The following is a 17,832-nucleotide window of genomic DNA, read 5'->3' on the forward strand; positions in this document are numbered from 1 at the left end:
ATTGGTTCTCCGTGATATATGTGATTGATTGGCCTTTTGTGATGACAAAAAGGGGGAGATGACTGGATTGGATTGATTGATGATTTAATTGAAATTGAATTGGCTTGATGGATTGAATTGGTAAAATGTTGGATGTTGGCTGTTTAATTGTTATGTTTTTGGATAATTGATTAATTCGGTAGGGTAGCTAAGTAAGAGGGAGTTTTTGTCAATTGAGAAAGGGGGAGCTTATATTGCAATCATCAAATCTCATTTCAAACCATTGTTTTGTCATCATCAAAAAGGGGAAGAATGTTATTCTTGGTTTTGATGAATACAAAGTACTTTGAAATGTTTATCTAACTCTCTTCAAATATAAGTGTTTTTTGTCTATCAAAGAATCAGGTACGAATATGTCAAGAAATGAAAATCAATCAAAAGAAGAAGCAAAAACAGGACACTCATGTCGGACGTCCTAAGGAATCTGTCGGACGTCCGAAAGGCTGAAAAACATCAAGAAGGAAACTCTGTCGGACGCTCGTAAGGAAGCATCGGACGTCCTGAAGGATCGGACGCATGCTTCGGACGCACATCAATCTCATCGGACGTCCTAAAAATTCCACAAAGCTTTGATAACTCTCTGGACGACGTTCGGACACAGAAGCTCGGACGATAAAATCCCATCGGACCTCCGAACAACAACTTGACTGATTTTTGGATGATGGGATCGGACGATGACTAAGCTGTCGGACGTCCGACAGCCCCAACGGCTAGCTGACTCTTCATCTGCCTTCTATCCGTTGGAAGCATTAATGAAGCCCATTTTTGGTCCCCTTCAAATACAAACTATTCTGAACGAAGAAGGAACTTTTGCACACTTTGTTTACAAGATCTCAAGAGATATTTTAGCTTGAAAATAGTCTCCAAGACAAGATTTGTTCTCCAAGTGGTGTGAATTTCTTGTGAGCATTTCTCTTGTGGTTGAAAGTTTTATTAGTGTAGCTTTGTTGAGGGTTATCTGAGTGATTGTAAAACTTCTTAACTTGACTAAGTGAGGCTTAGGGCAAGGAGGAAGTGCTCCCTCCATTGTACATCTAGTTGATCATCTTTCATCAAAGAGAAGTTGCTCAACCTAGTGATTGGTCTTCAAGTTTAAGGAAAGCTTGGTAGACAATCGGTTTGATATTCTATCTTATTCTTTTTGTTTAATAAAATTCTCATTGCTTATCTATACTTGTTTTTCTAATCAACATTGCTCTCTTCTTCTAATCTACTTGGTTGATCATTACTAGAAAAGAAGGTAAATTTTTATTAAAGAAAAATTGCATAAATTTGATTAAGATTTTAAAACAACCTAATTCATCCCCTCTCTTAGGTTATTTTTGGGCCTTACACCACCGCCCCTTGTAACTGATTGAACAACTCATCGATGTGAGGCAAAGGATATTTATTCTTAACAGTTACTACGTTTAGCCCTCGATAGTCAATGCATAACCTTAAACTTCCGTCCTTCTTTTTAACAAATAACACTAGAGCTCCCCATGGAGACTCGCTCTCATGTATGAATCCCCGTTCTAGCAAGTCCTACAATTGCACCTTTAATTCCTTAAGCTCAGCAGGCGCCATACGATAAGGGGTTTTAGAGATGGGGGCAGTTCCGGGTACTAAATCAACCTTAAATTCAATCTCCCTTTCAGGTGACAACGACCCCAACTCCTCCGAAAATACGTCCGGGTACTCTCGGATTACTGACATGTCCTCCAACTTAATGTTCTCTCCCGGAGTATTAATTAGAAAAGCTAAATACCCGTGCGCCCCACGACTAAGCAATTTCCTAGCCCTTATTCCCGAAATGAGCGCAGATGAGGCTAACATACCCCTCACGTCTAATTTCAAAGTTGTCTCACCTGGTATGCAAAACTCTACCACTTTCATCCTACAATCTACCCGAGCATGGTAATGAGCTAGCCAATCCATACCTAGAATGACATCGTACCCAATAATGGCTAGACTAATGAGGTCGACCACTAATTTCCGTTCACCAACCCAAATATCACAATTCCTATACACCTCATTCGCAAGCAAAATTGGACTACCCGTAGGTGTTCTTACTTCTAAGTCATAAGGTAAACTTTCAACTTTCAGGTCAATTCCAAGTATAAATGCAGGATTAACAAAAGAATGAGTAGCACCGGGGTCTATCAAAATTTTGGCTAACCGGTGAAAAATAGGGATCGTACCTTCCACTACCTCCGTTGGTGCAGGCACGGATTGTTGATCCAGCGAATATACTCTAGCCGGTACCCTTGACCTGGTCCCTCCAACATTGGTCGGCTTTGGGTTTGACCTAGCAGTCGACTGAGTATCACTGACCAATGGGCAGTTGACTATCTGGTGTTCCACACTTCCACATCTTAAGCACTTCCGAGCCTATCTCCAGCACTCATCCTCTGTGTGGTTTGGTTTTCCACAATATCCACACGTTACCCGGGAAGTGGAGGTTTGGCCTCCCTGCGGAAAACTCCTACCTTGTCCCCTACCACTTTGGCTTCCCATCTGGGCACCTCCTCTCGGAGCACCTCCCCTAGATGTGCTCGACAACCGTCTACCTCCAACCCCACGACCGGATTTAACAGGTGGTATGTTCTGATCACTCCGCACTTACCCTTGGACTCCACTAGGTACCCCTTTCCTTTTAGCGTGGAAATTCCTCACATGTGCCCTAACAGTCTCTATCCTTTGGGCTTTCTCCAGAACCTCCATAAACGTATTAATTTGGGCTGCCGCTAAGGCTTCTTGTAATTCCACATTTATCCCTTGCACAAACCTCCGTACTTTCCTTTGCTCCGTAGTTATCAGTTCAGGAGCAAATTTGGACAACTTTGTAAACTGAGTCTCATACTCAGCTACACTCAACATTCCCTGACGGAGTTTAATGAAATCGTCCTCTCTCTTCTCCTGGACGATAGGTGGAAGGTATTTCTCGTTAAACTCCCGTACAAAGTTTAACCAAGTCCATGCAGCCCCCTCTCGCTCCCACTTGGCCCTAACTACATTCCACCAAGGTCTAGCTGGCCCCTCGAACTGGAAAACAGCGAATTGTACTTGCCTCTCCTCTGTATAGTTTAAGGCGGCAAATATGTTAATCATGGCCTCCAGCCATTTCTCGACTCCGTCCGGGTCTGGTCCTTCTAAAAACTTAGGTGGAGAGAACTTCTGGATTCTCTCTAAGGCCCTATCATGCCCCATCTCGGGGTCCCTAGGTTGATTTACAGGGGCTTGACCCTGTTGTTCCACTAAACGAGCCAAAATATTGGTCATCTGTTGAATGGCAGTTGTCACTTGATCTCCCCCTACAGCCTGGAGTTCAGGTTGTGGCTCAATCGTTGCCTCTCTCTCCTCTCTCGGTTCTGGCACCGGTTCCTGTGCTTGTCTACCCCCACGGTCTCGACTAGGACCGCGTCCTCGGTTAGTTCCCCTGGTTTGACTTCTTCTACCCTCCATATTTTGGATTTAGGCAACTATAAACATATAAACAAGGTAAGGTATAGCTCGTATAACTCGTATAACACGTTGCAAAAGGCTAAATAAAGGCAATAAAACACATAATAAACAAGTACTTTATATACATAGCAAACAAGTCATATATACATGCCAACCTAGGCAAGTCAAAGGCTATACCAGCCAAGGAACATAGAACAAAAGAAGTCCTATTTACATCCACCATGACACGTCAAGGTCAAAAACAAAAGGAAACGTGTCGTCCTACTATGTTCCTAACTACCCCACAAAAACTTCCGCAATCCCAAATCCTAACAGGTAGTCTGGCTAGACTCCGACCCAACCGACTTCGAGGGTGCACTCGACTCCTCCTCCGGATCCTCCTCAGGAGCACCAGGAACGACAGGGGCTACAGGCGCTTGACCTTCCTCGGCCAAGTCCTCAATCACGTCATCCACTAGTGCCTCGTACTCAGTCAGGATATGACCGGTCCGGTCTCGAATGTCCTCAACGACTCGCATTAGGCGTCCAGTCGTCGCCTGAGCCTGCTCGCGGAAAGCATCAGTCCGTTGCTACTCCTCCAAAATCGAGGCCTCCAGCTCTCGGATCCCAGCTCCCTGGTCTCAGAGAGTAGCCTGAAGACGCTCTATCTCTGAATAGCACCTACGATTGGTGCTACCCAATCGTCTTCGCTCGTCGTCCACGGCAAGCACTACCCGATCGGGGTAGGAGTAGGTCTTCCAGCAATCGCAGCGTCGGATCTTGCGCGCTGGGGACCACCGCTGCACTGGCCCACCGGAGCTCTCCTAATATGTAATCACGCGACAGACGGGCCCCTCCAAATGCGGCTCATCAATCGGAGCATCAGTAGGTAGGTCACTAGGCACGGGCTGAGACGGCCCAGCACCCCCAGACGCATCAGTACCCGTCATTACCTATGTTTGCAAATAACATTGCAAAGTAAGTACAGGAGACGTAGAAAACAAGGCTAAAGACTAAACTCGAAAATAAAGCCCTAGCCTATCGTGTCAAGCACTCAATCTATCCAGATCAATTCACAACCTAGGCTCTGATACCACCTGTGACGACTCCACCTTACCCTAGGGCGTACCAAAGGGTTCGGCAGACCACCTGCCCAACTCTCTCCAGGACTCACTCACTCGTATCACGTGCATACAACCATGGACTATAAAAATATCGCGATTCAAACTTATAATTTACATTGATACGCAATTAAGATACAAAGTCTCAATATACCAAAACTGGTTCAAAGTGTACATAATTTAGATACTAAACGTTCTATTCGAGTAATAGCGCAAGTACAAGTCCAAAATCAAAACAACTAGACTACACTAGTCTTTACATATCTCACGCTTCCCTCGTACCCCTGTAAAGAAAACAAAACTAACGGGGGTGAGCCAAAGCTCAGTGAAGTTCCAAATATCAAATTAGCCATCAAACAAGGTAATAATCATGTAATAGTGAAAGAGCGAGCAAACAAGTCCAATCGAGGAGATGACATTTCAAGTAATCAAGAATATATAGATCATATTCACATGTAAGGATACAGTGGCTCATGCCTCGGCTCCATCCCAGCTTGATCGATTGGTAGTTGACACTCCGTCAACTTTCAAGTAATAACTATTCCAGAAAGAAAAACCCCACTTCACGCCAGTCTCCGTCCACCAATAAACCCCCTTACCCGGGCCCGCACGCCACACAAAACACGGGTGGTAATACTCGAGTATACCGATTAGTCGAGGAGATAACACTCCACTCGACATTACTAGTTACCCAGGGTTCGTTATCTAATCGACCAGGCCCTTGCCGGCTCGACTCGATTAACTAGCCACAGGGTTTCTGGAATTCCAGACAAGACAAAATTTGTATGCAAGTTTATCATTTCAAGTGAAATCATGGAATAATAACAAGTTTGATTAGGGCAAGTGCGATAAAGTACACTCTTGCCCCAAAATTGCACGTACATAACATGTAATCACATTGATCACGTATCAAATACAAGTATCAAGTGCAATTCGATATTTGAAAGCACTCACCAAAACAAGTGTAGTGTTTTTAGTGGTCTCGTCCAGATGATACTCCTGGCTTGGAGTCCAGATCTGCGATAAAAAGTTGCTTAAGAACTTGGAAAATCATGTAAGGTTCGAAACTTAGACATTTCGTTCAATAATAATCAAGAAATTGAAATTCGTTTGGAAAATATCCGTAAATCACTCGCTCGCTTTTCAAATGGTAAATTTTGGTATCAATTATACTTGGAAATAACTTTTAAGTCGAAAGTGCAAGGAAAACGAATTTATAGTGATTAATACCACTTTCCCTAGGGGTACAAGTTCGGCTAGATTCTAACGTATAACCCTCGATAACCAAAGTAGCAAAAGTCCTAGATGGCCCAAGTGATATTCATATCAACTCTACCCAAGTTGCAAGTGTATTTCTATAGTCCTTGAGCGTAAATTTGGGCAGCATGCCCTTTGTGTTTACCTAATTTTCCAGCCATTTTGGTTTCATTATTTTTCTCATTCAAGCCCAAGTTCATACACAACACAAATGCATTTCAATAGCTGTTCCATAGGCTCAAGACAATACAAGAACATAAATCAACTAATAACAAATGCGGAAATGAAGTTTACAAAAGACAGATTTGACGGGTTTTTGCGGAAAGGACAGATCTGATGCTACGTTTATCGGATTGGTATGCAACTTATAACATTTCGAAGCTAAGACGAATTCCTACAACTTTCATGAAGATCACTTAGTCAAATTTCCAGTGTAACCTGGTCAAATTCCCAATTTACAGAGCCAACTTCCAACTATACGGCTAATTAACCGCACTGCACTAGAATGGTCATATCTCAGGCTACCAAGGTCCGTTTAAGGTGTTCTTATAGGTGTTGAAAAGCTAAGACAGAGTAATAAAACTTTCATGTTTTGGAAAATAGCTAAATCAGTACTAATCCTAGTGAATAAACATGATAAACTGGATGAACTGACTAAAACGGAACACTGGAAACATCCTAAAATAGTGAGGGTATTTTGGTCTTTTCACAGGCTACGTTACTCCGATTGAGCTGAAATTTTGTAGGAACCTATAAAATACCATTCTCTACAACTTTCATCCAAGCCTAATTCGGCCTCTAACCACAAGAACTAGAACTGGACCGAACAGGGTGAAATTTTTCCAAAAATCTGGAATTTTTGGTTTCAATGATAACTTTCTTCATTTCTTGCTTCACTTGCTACCAAAAGCCCCTATATAATCTTAGCTACAACATATACTAACCATAAATCAAGTATAGGCAGCAATCCATCAAACCCTAATTCATGTAACTAAAAGGAAAATCACCCAAAGTATGATAACAACCATCATTCACCACAATTTTGAGATGCTAAGCTAATTTAAACAAGATTAAGAGTAAAAATTGGGGAAATCATCATCCTTACCTTGCTTAGTGTCTACCAAGAGCAACCCTAGCTTTCCCCTTCAAAAATTCACCAACACCTCACTAAACCAACACTCAAAGATAACTTTAATCGGTTTACTTTCTTTGTTTTCTCACTTTGTAGCTCAAATTCAAGATGAAGAAAGGTGGGTTTTGCTCTCTCTTTTCCCCTCTCTTGTCTCGGCCACCAGCAGAAATAATGAAGAAGAAAGAGCAAAATTGGGGATAAAAAGGTTGGACTCTTGGTTGGTCAAGAAACCCTTAGGTGGCCACAAATGGCGCCACCACCACCACTCTTTTCTCTCTCTTTCTTTTCCTTGCATTTGGTCCACATTTTCGGTCAAGACTAGCTGGAAATGAGGGGGATATTTTGCTCAAATATTAATGAGCTCATGTGGTAAGAAAGTGATGATCAAGTGGTGCGTTCAATCGGTAGTGCGCGGCACCCGTCGGTTCGCGCCGTTTTTCCTTAAATCGCACGTATTAGGGTTTTTTCTTCCTATTCACTCACTTTTTATCATTGCTCCTAATCACATATTATTTCTCACCTAAAAGTCACTCTTAAACACCAAATTTGATCTTCGCTCCGTACCGGATAATTAAACTACGAAAAAACGTGAAAACCCTAACTTGCTCCAATCTTGAAAACGAAAAGTGAAACCCTACTTTCTAGGTTCATTTGCACTTATTGTGGAACGATTGGGTAGTAGGGCTATAATAAATGAATAATTTCCAAATAAAAGGGCATTTTTGAGAAAAATATAAGGAATTTGCGAGTCCTCACATCAGCAAGATGCCTGCCCAACTCTCGTCAAGACTCACACACTCATTCATGCTTAATAAAGGACCACAAGTCAACTATCAACGTATAATTAAGAAATATTTCGAATATACAAGTCCAAAACTCCCAAAACTACCATTTACAATTACAGTCCAAAAGTCTCCAATATCATACAAAAGATATACTAGCTTCAACCAAACGCTAGTCTAGAACTTCTCAACTTCCACTTCCAAAACCTGTTAAGGGAAACAAACTTAAAGGGATGAGCTAACGCTCAGTGAGACCAAGAAAATCAAACAAGCAAGTAGCACCAATAAATCAAATAGCATATTTGAAAGCAACTTTAACATGAACTTTCATTTAAATGCACAAGTAGGAAATAAATATACATGGAAGGATGCAGGGGCTCTTAGGAGCTAAATCCACACTGCCTCACCGATAATCTTGATTCACAATTTCCAAGTGTTGACACTCCGTCAACCGAGCGAGTAACAAGTCCGTAGAACTCCACTTTTCACCAATTTTCGTCCACCGTTACACTCCCTACCGGGCCCGAACGTCAAACGAGTTTTGATATTATTTGAGTATATCCAAACAAGTCAAGTATATGATCTCAAGGTTCACCAAACTCCTCAATTAAGCCCTTGCTGGTTTGAGTTGAATGGCTAGCCATTGGGTTTTGGACGTCCCCACAAGTATAAGTGGTCGATGACACAATGCTCCAATCGATTTAAAATCGGTCATAGTACTGAGTCGGTATGAGAGGCACCTCCCACCCGAATAGGGTGTGGTACATGCTGCCGCTCAGTACTCACGATTAAAAGCATGTTCAAGTACAAGTTCAAGTCATGCAAAATCATATACAAGTAGTGAGTATTCAAGAGGGAGAGGACAAGGGAGATAAAGTACACCCTTACCTCAGCAAGTTCATAAATCATGACAATTTTATGTAGCACTTGTACACATATCATTTCAATCATAGTACATGAAACATGCACTTGACACTCACCAAAAGTCAAGAGCATAAATGAGAGCAGAAGCAAGAGGTCCTCCTCGGTATCCACGTGATCACCTGCAACATGCGCAATCACGATTACCTAGGTATTCAACCAAAACTAATAAGAAAAATATTCTCTTGCTACCCACGCTCAAAGCCACAAGCTCAAGTCGAGTTAAGAGAGACTTTTTTCGCTTAAGTATTGAAATAACACTCAAGGAGAACTTAAAAGTCATTTTCGAGTCAAATCGTGGCAAAAAATCTTGAGTCCAAGAAGAAAGTACCCTACTTAATTTTTGGCACGAAAATTGAGGAAAGGAAAGATGATTTTCATATCTCAAAACTTCTAATCCTATGCCAAGTTTTAGAATATAAAGGAGTGTTCATGTTTTCAAATCTTATGGAGTCAAAATCCATCAAAACGTTGCTTATTTTCATGGTAAATATGGAAATTAAAAGTTCCAAGTTCCAATATAAAACTAATGAAGTTCCTTAAGAATTACTCTAGTTAAAACGCTCCATTTATGGTTCATTTTCATGGAAAGGGCACAAGACTAGGAGGTGAAATTCATTTCTCAAGTATGAAATGAGGTGCAAATAATCAAGTAAGCTAGGTTTAATACCTAGGAAATGTTTCCAAACCACTTTAGAGATTTTGCTTCTGTATAAGGAAAATTCAGTTTTGGACAGCATTCTTTGAAAAATCATAACTTGAGTTCCATCAGTCCAAAATTTGTAAATCTTATACCATTGGAAAATAAATTCAATGAACTAAAATTCTCTAGAAGATACTTTTGCCATATTCAAATCAGAAATCGATCAAATCTTAGCTCCAATTCACTGTTTCAGTAAGAACAGGGCAAAACAGTCTTGCATTTTCAGTGAATTTTGGAAATTTGGCAAAATTCATAGAAATAGAATCAGCCTTGAAATTTATACTGAAAGAACTCCAGGTCTAATTTCAAACGCAACAAGCGGAACTCAATTTGGATCTTTCTACACCAAGATACAACAGTTTCATGAAAGCTGATTTTTTAAACCTGGTTCACGAATTTCCAGCTTTGGAACACTTGACACAGTTTGTAAATCAGGTCATAACTAAGGCTACACAAATCAAAAATTAGCATGGTTTATGGTGTTGAAAACTAGATTCAAAATGCTAAATCATTAGAAGAAACTGTCTTCAAATTCATTTCACAAGAGGAGTGAAAACGAACTACATGATGCAGCTGTGTAGGTCTTACGGGTAAAACAGTAGGAGAAAATCAGTCTATTTTGTCGGTTCACTAAGGCGCATAGAAAACGAATTAGCAGGAGTCTTTTATACCGTTGGAAAGCCGTTGAAATCTAGTTTCAAATGCCACAAATGGCAATTGATTTTGACTCTTGCATGAAAAATTATACGCAGTTGAGTGCACATAAGCAGGCTGCACTGACCAGAAATTTTTCAGGTTTGATTTCTCTCTTTAACCTAGCTTTCACCCACTCAAATGAAATGATTTTTGAGAGATAATTCTCATACACATAATCCAACATTTAATAAGCATTTTTATAGCAATTTTAACAACAAATTTTTGAAATTAAACCAAGGGAAATAAATCAGCAAAATTCGGACAGCAATTCCTCTCATTCTCTTCACATTTTTCTCTCCAACTTTCAAGTCCAAAATCAAGCTAGAAATCACAAAAATAACAACCAAACAACAAGGAATCCTCAAGTCCGCTACCTAGTAATCCACCTCAAGGCCTCTACCTAAGAGTAAATCAAGAAACAAGGATATTCTCAAGTCATTAGCCTACCTTTGTTTAGGGTTTCAAATACTCTTTCATAACAACCTCAAACTACTACTAAATCTTGAATGAAACTAAAGATCAAGTGAAGTGAAACTTGTTACCTCTCCAAAAATTCTTGAACCCTAGGTAAAGTCAAGCTTTGCACTACCAATCCACCAAGAAATCACCACAAGACTAGAGTTTTCTTCTAACTTGATCAACTTCCAAAGGTTTGAAGGTTTTTGGAGAAATTCTTGGAGCAAAATTTGTTGTTTGAAGGAGGAGTTTTCTACCCTTATTTTTGAGCTACAATGGCCGGCCAAGTGATAGGAAAAGGAGAAGAGATGGAGCTTTGAATTGTGATGTGAAATTGAAAAGAAAGCTTGCTTTTGGTGGCTTAAAAGGTCAACTAAGAATAGTGACCAGATAGTGTCATGCACTACTAGTTTCCTTCTTGTTTCTTTCTCTCAAATACTAATCTTTCAAGGTAGTTTCTCTTACACCTCTAATACTCATTCTTACTAGTCCGAAATTAAATCTCCAAATCTCCAATTAGTTGTCCCGGTGTGACTTTTGAAAGATTTTGACGAGTAAGTAATAAAAATATGATTTGAGTAAAATTCATACTAAAATAATAAAATTAAATAACACCAATGCAAAAAATTTTAAAATAGGTGAAAGTAGGAATAAAAGTACGAGTCCTCACATCCTTCCTCCCTTAAAAGAATTTCGTCCTCAAAATTCATACCTTTGCTCGTATAAACTTGATGCTACAGGATTTTCCTTCAATTCTCAAATGGCCTTTTCTTACTCATAGTGTGACGGCCCCACCTCCCTCTAAGGCGAACCAAAGGGTTCGGCGGACCGCCTGCCCAGCTCTCGCCGGGACTACGGATCCGGAACGAGTGTAAACCCTACCAACCGCTCAAAAGAACTTCGAGAAGATAACATTCACTGTCCGAAACCCAAACAAGCACAACAACTTTAGATAACCCTAGAAAATAACATTTCCAAACCAAATCAACTCATGGTTGCAAAATTACAATTCAAAGGGGAATTGTTTGGTTAAAATACATTTAAAGTTTTCCAACCATCGAGGAGCTATACAAAAGAATACTAAAACTAGCTCAACTCATGCTTCAAACATCATAGTCTTCAAAAGGTGATTTCCTGTAAGGAAAACAAGGATAACGAAACGGGGTGAGCTAGAAGTTCAATGAGGTACCAAAAGTATAACAGTAGAAATCATGAGAAAACATTTATAGGACACATATCCGCATCAAGTAAAAGAAATGAACGAACATCACAATATAAAGGATACAGGTGGCTCTCAGGAGCCAAATCCCAGTTGCAATACTTGATCCAGCCTTGTTGACCCTCCGTCAACGTTCAAATAAAGGAACCAGTCCAGTAGATCACCACTTTAACGCCAAAATCCCGTTCACCAAACATACCCCTTACCGGGCCCGAACGCCAAACAGGAACAGGAATGGTAATACTCGAGTATACTGGAATCAAGAGTCTCAATACCCAAAGATTCCCCCAGGAACAGGCACCCATGGATTGTCAATTATCTCGACCAAGCCCTCGCTGGCTCGATTGAATTAACTCCCCATGAGGTTGAGCTCAGGTTTAACAGGAAGGTCGTTGGATACTCTTCCAAACGACATCATAACAAGTGCAAGTAACAAGTTCAAGTACATAACAAGTACAAGTAATAGATTCCAGTTTGTTCAGTACAGGCAAGAGAACGAGTGTGATAAAGTACACCCTCGTCATACAAGATAAACAGTCAGGAAAGACATTCAACTAGCAATTTGCAAGTACAGGAAACCAGTTTAGCAATAATTCAGGGGAGTGGTACATTCACCTGATCAAACAAGGATAATTTCAAAAGTTTCCTTCCCAAGTGTGGCTTTACTCGCCGGCACCTCCTAGAACAATCAATGCAAACACTTAAGACTGGACTCCAAAACCTAATAAGTGGAATTCGCAAGTAAAACTCGATTACAAGTCAGGTGCCTATCCAAATAAACCATTAATGTAAAGCGAAGAGGTGACTTTGGAGTGAAAAGATAACGATTAGTCCTAAAGGCATGAACAACCTCAAAACCCTACCTACAATGACTGACCAACTCCAAATTTGAAGTAGAAAATGAAAGTAAGATCGATACTAGGAAAACAGGATTTTCCAGTTTCGCACAACCCTATATGAAAAATCATATCTCAAGTTTTGTAAGTCCAAAATTAGTAAAAGTTATACCGTTGGAAAATACATTCAAAGGGCTATAACTTTCCAGAAAACACCCTCATAAGATTCAGAACACAAGTCAGTCAAATTCAAGTTTCAAGTTGCTGCTTTATCCAGTGAAAGACAGAACAGGTACAATATTTCAGTCAACTTTAAAAAATCACCATAAATAGTACAGACATAAACAGGGTCTGAAATTTACGTGGTTTATAGCCCTATGAATCTAGTTTAAAACGCAACAAACGGAACTCAATTCCAATATTCCTACATCAAGATATAGAAAATTTCCCGAGACTGTGCAGAAGCTCCGCGAAAATTTTGATAGCATTTCCCTTGTCTTTCTTTACTTTCCAACCAAACCTTAACATCCACAAATCACAAGCTATCAAACATCTTTAATTAGAGCCACCATAAGGCTCAAATACGAGTCGTAAACCAAATCCACATATCACTAGAGTAAAATCATATGGAACGTATAAGTGCAAAATCAAACTAGGACATATGCGAAAACGAAGTTTGGGTTGGAAAACAAAAGGCAGGTTTGCTGTTGCTTAGCGGAATTAACGTAACTGAAGCTATCCTTGTCCGATTGAGGTGTAATTTACACCGTTTCGAAGATAAGAGAAAGGGATACCATGTTGAAAAAGGTCACTCAGTCCAGTTTGTAGTGCAACTAGGTCAACATGTCAATGTACCAAACCAGAACCGCATAAACAGGTGAACAAACCGCATTCTGGTTAAATAACCATAATTCAGGCTACCTAAGTCCAATTCAAGTGATTCTAAAGCCATCCGAAAGCTAAGATACCAGGATATATTTCTTAAGAAGACATCAACAATCAAATCAGTCGTATTCCCAATCAAATTAACCAATTACCAAAGCTGAATTTCAGTTTCGGACAGAAACAGGGTAGCAGGGGTATTTCAGTCTTTTTATAGGCTACGTTGTTCCGATTGAGCTGAAATTTTGTAGCCAACTATAAAATACCATTATCTACAACTTTCATGTTTTAACCCAAGACCAATTCAGCCTCTAACTAGGAGAAACAGTACCGGACAGAATAGGGTTAAATGAAACCCTAACTTCCGAAATTTTCTTTCAATGCAGAAATTTTCCGCAAATAGCCACAACTTACACCCTCTAGCTTCATTTTAGATCATGTCCAACCATCATCCAAGGCCACACCATAATAATCATATGAAAACATAAAAATCATGATTAAATAGAAAAATGCACCAAATTCCACCAAAAGTCATGAAACAACACCTTAATCCATCACTTCATCTCACATAAGTCAATAATCAAACATTATTGAGAAGAAAGAAAGGTCCCTTAGTTACTCACCTTCACAACCCAAGAAAAGGAGCAACTTAGCACCTTAATCCTCCAAACCACTTCACTAATCACCTCATAACTACAAACTTAAGGGTTTTTATGGAGCAAATACAAGATTAAACGGTTGGAATTGAAGATTGAACAAGATTGGAGCTAGAAATTTGAAGAGGTTTTCCTTTCTTTTTCCTTGAAGATGGCCGGCCACAAGAAGCTTGGAAATGAAGAGATTTTTGGTCAATTTTTGATTTATTTGGTAAAATGGTAAAAGAGTGAATAGTGGTCAAAAAGTAAGACTTAATCTCCAAGTGACACTTGCCACTTTCATTTAATACATGGTTATCCTTTTGTCCCTCTCACACCAATTCATCTAGTAACCTCTAGTTATCTCTTAACACCTGCTAAATTAATCCCGGTATACGAAACTTAACCTAACTGGCCGAATTTTACCGAACTTTTCGCACTAGCGGGTCCCACGCCCAGTATACACTTCTAAAATCTCATGAACTAACTTATACTAAAAAAATGATTTAAAACCCTATTTACTCATAAAACGAGTTAGAAAATTTCCTAATAAAGAAATTACAGAAAAACGTGCGATTAAATAAAATAAAACCCTAGAAAATACGAAAATTTACGGGTTCTCACACATAGTACTACCACAACTTACCTAGAGGAAAAATCTTACCACGTAAAGGCTAAGCTAATATGCTAAGGAAGTTTGACAAAGATGTCAAAAGGTGCAGGGTAATATAAGCTTAAAGCCTAATGAAAAATGAAAATGATAACTACGAAACTTGGTTACTACTTCTGCTGCATCTTGAAATCAAACACAGTACACTGGACACATACTATCTTTTCTAATCAAACTGCCTTCCTTCATTATTAACCACAAATAAAGAATTCTTATCCAACTCCAAGAACAAGGTGCAGAAATTGAATCATGGATAGGAATTTAACTCCGAACAACCACAGATGTTTAATATCACTAATCAAAACATTAGGCATCAAGTTCACTGTTTCTAATGGAAATACAACTTATATATACATCCTTCACTACACATACTCTAATAAATACAGCTATTTCAACTAAAACATCACTAGTTGCTAACTTCATCCTCACAAAATTCATTTATCTTGGGCAGTTCCTCACTTAATGTCCAAGTTGGCCGCATTTGAAACATGCACTAATTTTTGAATAACATAATCCCGTATGAATTTTATTACAGGTCACAGTTAGCAGCTACGCATCTTTTCTTGAAGGGTCCCTTCTTTCCTTTCTTTTTCCCTTTCCTTCATAGCAAGTTCATCCTCACTAATTGTTTTACATTTCCTTTTAATATCATGAGAACTTCATTCACCCCTTTTAATTTGATTACTAGGAAGGTTTTGAGATGTTACTTGACTAGGTGACTACCACAATTTAAACTTATTCTGTACCTCTTCTGAGATCTCTTTGTATTTCCTTTCCAATTTTATGTTCTTGTGTAGCAGCTCAATTTTCTCCGCATCTCCCTGTTTCCATCGTCCTTCCCAGTAGTCAGCCAATTTTTTTTGAAATCTACCTCCATTCAAAGGATGTCTACTTCTTTATGCATATCTCCCAAATTTGTCATATTACCGATTCCCTTAAGGTCAAATGATAACCTGTCAAGAAAATCAAATGATCAAAATGGGTAACTAATTACACTTGAAAATTGTAGCCATATAACTTTTCCATCCTTTTGCTTACAGGTCAACTCAAGAAACATAAATCCAAACTATTTCCTACCGAAATAAACAAGAAATCTAAACACAAGTACTTACTCCTATTTTTGGATCTTCCCATAAAGATTACTATCATCGCTTATATATATAACAAGATATGGAATCATACTCCTTAAAGTAGAAATTCAGGGCCTAACTCACTTTCCATTATACACTCACTTATAAACTCGCTCAAGAAGAAATTATAACTCCTTAGTCTCACTAGTGCCTGGTACCATCCTCTATCAAGACGTTTATTCTAATTCTGTCAAAATTCGTATATAAGAATAGAACCTATATCCGTCGCTTGGCAATGCTAATACAGGTGCCTCAGTTAAACACTTCTTTCAACCAAAACTCGCACTTATTGAACTTAACAAAAGTTTGTGCTCTCTCAAGATTTGCAAAACTATCCTCAAATACCGTTCATGATCTTCTCGAGACTTAGAGTATACCAATATGTCGTCTATGAATATCATCACCAATTGGTCCAGATACGACTTAAAGATCCGATGTATCAAGTCCATAAATGTTGCTGGCGCATTAGTTAACCCAACAGGCATAACTGCAAATTCAAAGTGCCTACGTCTCAAATTGAAATCGGTCTTGGGCGCATCCGATTCTAGAATCCTCAACTGGTAATGGTAATAGCTCTATCTCAAATCTAACTTGAAATTACCTCGGCCACATGCAACTGATCAAATGATTCATCTATATGAGGCAAAAAGTATTTGTTCTTAATGGTCACGTCGTTCAAGGCTCAATAATCTATGTACAGTCTCAATCTTCCATCTTTCTTATTAACAAAGAGCACTGGAACTCCCCACGGTGAATAACTTTCTCTAGTAAAGCCTCTTCCTACTAAATCCAGCAACTGCAACTTAAATTATTTTAATTTCGGTGGAGTCATCCTGTGAGACGTTTTAGAGATAGGTGCCGTCCCCGGAGTTACATCCATCTTAAACACTAGATCTCTCTCCGAGGTAACATCTCTAATTTTTTGGAAAAGACATCGGGAAATTTCTTCACTACTGGCACGTTTTTCAACTTCATCTTATCCCCAAGTGTATTCATAAGAAAAGTTAGATATCCTTTAGCCCCACTACTCAACAATTTCCTAGCTTGAATCCCCGAATTTAGAGTAGACGACACTAGTCTACCCCTCACATCTAATTTCAAAGTTGATCTCCCCAGAATGCGCAATTCTACTAATTTCATCTTACAATCTAATTGAATATGGTATCGAGCCAACCAATCTATCCCAAGTATCACATCATATCCCTTAATTGTTAGGCTCGTTAGATCTACCAAAAATTTTCTCTCAATCCTAAGGTTTTGGTTCGGACTAGTCGCTGAACCCTCATCTCTCTCGGGAGTGCAGGGTTGCCGAAACCCATGCCCCCGTCCATGTTCTCGCCGATCTATTTAGCAAAAGTCTAAATGCATAATTAAAAGAGAGAGAATTAGCATAGAAATTTAAAAACATATGCAAGTTACATACTTGAAATAAAAGTATAATTCTTTACATAAATTAGAAGTCATGCTACAAGTCAAAAATCCACAAAACATGTCAATAATGTCAAGTACAGGACACAGACATTCAAATGCTTCAAAATATAGGGATACATGCAACAAAACACAAAAGGTCTCAAGGCGAGAATCACCTCTTCTAAGACCTTAGCAAAAATCAAAAGATCAGGAGATCACTAGTCTAAATGGATCGTACTAGTAGACCCTACATCCTCAGAAGATTCCTCCTCAAGGTTCTCCTCCATGGGTTCTATCTCCTCCTCAACAATAACGGCAGCATCCCCAGGTCCTCCACCACCCATGGCTTCCTCTAAGCTCTCGGCGATGGCCACACACTCTGCCATAATGTCATCCACATGGTTACCCACCTCCTCAACAACCCGAATGAGGCGCCCATCGATCGCCTGAAACTGAGCATGGGAGGCGTCAGCCCTCTGACACTCCTAAAGTACCCTAACCTCCAGCTCCTGAATCCTAG

Source organism: Coffea arabica, chromosome 4e (assembly GCF_036785885.1).
Source record: "Coffea arabica cultivar ET-39 chromosome 4e, Coffea Arabica ET-39 HiFi, whole genome shotgun sequence".
Lineage (NCBI taxonomy): Eukaryota > Viridiplantae > Streptophyta > Magnoliopsida > Gentianales > Rubiaceae > Coffea > Coffea arabica.